The sequence below is a fragment of the Octopus bimaculoides genome, chromosome 8 (assembly GCF_001194135.2).
Source record: "Octopus bimaculoides isolate UCB-OBI-ISO-001 chromosome 8, ASM119413v2, whole genome shotgun sequence".
Classification (NCBI taxonomy): domain Eukaryota; kingdom Metazoa; phylum Mollusca; class Cephalopoda; order Octopoda; family Octopodidae; genus Octopus; species Octopus bimaculoides.
Window position 1 is genome coordinate 11,706,497 of NC_068988.1, and position 2,512 is coordinate 11,709,008.

Here is a 2,512-nt window from a genome sequence, read left to right on the forward strand (position 1 = left end):
ATATATATACATGTATGAATGTATATAATATATTTATATATGTGTATATATGTATATTTAAAATGTATATATATATATATATATATATGTATACATAAATATAGCATATATATATATATATACGTATACATATATAGTATATATATATACATACATATACTTATACATATGTATATGGATAATTATATAGTATATATATGTATACATACATATATACACACACACACACACACACATATATATATATATATATATATATATATATATATATATATATATATATAGGCTTGTGTGTATATATATATTTGTGTGTGGATAACAGTATTACATTTACACACATCGACTCATACACACCCGCATAATCACATAGCTATATGTGTGTATGTGCGTGCGCCTGTGTATAATTGTGTGTGCATGTATATATGTGTGTGTGAATTATATTATCATATGTATATCCACCTATATGCAGGCGTGTACACATATATGCATAGAAATATATGTACTTTTGAGTGTCTGTCTGTGGGTGTCTGTGTGTGTATGTATGTGTATGTGCGTGCGCTGGGTATAATGAATATATATGTAAGTGTGTGTATGTATGTCTATGTGCATATGTGTATTTGTCATTTTCTGTGTATGAATATTTTTGTGAGTGCGTGTTTTGGTGCGTGCGTATTTTTGACATTCTATGAATAATATTCTTGTTATAGATGATAAAATAATCGTAACTGTTCATGACAGAGACCAGATACCATTATATATTTCGCTGCTGTGCAGCTGGAAGATTTCTGCGTTTTTCTAAAACCGAAATCCAAAATGGTTAGAGGCTATACAACTTTATGCTTCTCACCTTACATTCTACAAATCTGCAATAATGGTATTTGTCGCTACATCTATTCGAAGAGATCCAGTAAATTTAATCTAGGTTATAACTGCTGTACAAGTAATAAAAACGTTGGATGTGATAGGAATTTTAAAATATATTTCTTTTGATACTGAGAATGCATATATTGAATGTTTTTATAGTGTGGTATAAGGGAAATGAAAGTGAGTCATAGAGATAAAAAAAATCATGTTAAAATATAACTCGCAATATATACATATACCTATATGTGTGTGTGTCTTTATATATATATATACATATATATATATACATGTTTATATATATGTATGTACTTCTTAAATCTATGAATATGAGTATATGTTTGTTAATGTGTGTGAGTATGTGTATGTAATATATAGAAAATACGGAAGTACATACGTGTTTTTCTACGAGTAGAATTTATCTTTCAAGAAGTAAATTAGCATTTTATGGTCATGCGTATGTTCTCATACCTTTTTGAGATGAGGGCGGGACTATCTCGAAATTTCTCGAAGGACATACATAAAGCTATTAATAATGACAAGAAAATATTGAGTTGGTAAAGCCTTTTAGATAGAAAAGGTTAAAAGCTACTAATGTTAAAAATATACATATACACACATGTTGAGGCACACAGCCTAGCGGTTAGAGCAGCGGGTTCGAATCTCAGACCGGGTGATGAGTGTGTGTTTATGAGCGAAACAGCTTAAGTTCCACGCGGCTCCGTCAGAAGAAAATGGCGAACTTTTGCTAATTCTTTCGCCACAATTTTCTCTCACTCTTTCCTCCTGCATCTAGCAGCTCCCCATGCGACGGATCAGCGTCCTGTCCAGCTGGGGAACCTATACGCCAATGAAACAGGGTAACCGGCCCTTATGAGACAAGCATGGCTCGAGAAGGAACACAAAACAGCAACAACATACACAAAAATACTTACGCGCACAGACACACACACACACACACACACATACAGCCTTGAAGGGCTTTGCCGAAGGATAATGGACCCTAATGCTTATTTCTCTAGTTTGCTGCTTAATCTAGTAATCTCTTTTCTTTTGCCGAATCTCTAGGGCCGTAAACAAACTAACAGCAGTTGTCAAATGTTGTACGGAAAATGCACAAATACATACATATATACATACATACACACACACACATATATATATATATATATATATATATTATTTTTCTAACGCGACTCTCTCTATCTCTATATCTATCTCCCCCTCTCATTCTTCCCTCTACTGTTCTTCGCCTCTACCTGTCACTACTATCTCTCTCTCTCTCTATCTCTTGTTACTCGTCCTTCGCCTCTCACCGTTACTACTACTATCTCTCTCTATATATATATACCTCTCGTTGCTCACATTTATTCTACTTCCTCCCCTTCTTTTCCCTCTGCTACTCTTACTCTCTCTCTTTACACAGCCTTGGTCACGTGTGTCCGGCTGCTATTTCTTTTCGTTCTTGGACTCCCCAAGCTCGCACGTACTTCTTTGCCCCTCCTGTTCGTGCTTCACAGTGTTCAATACATACACACTTCACGTCTGGCTGTACAGCCTTTTTGCTTGTTTGTTCATTCACCGTTTCGTTTTCCTGTCTCGTTTTCCATCCGCCACTACCCTCCACGAAAATAATTTAATTTGTGTTCGT

General features: G+C 34.4%; 1 protein-coding gene across 2 annotated transcripts in view; it reads left to right on the forward strand.

Moving 5' to 3' along the window:
- Nucleotides 1-2,512, forward strand: part of LOC106880136 (tyrosine-protein kinase transmembrane receptor Ror2) — a 715,149-nt gene that overhangs the window by 210,043 nt on the left and 502,594 nt on the right. The window lies entirely within an intron of this gene.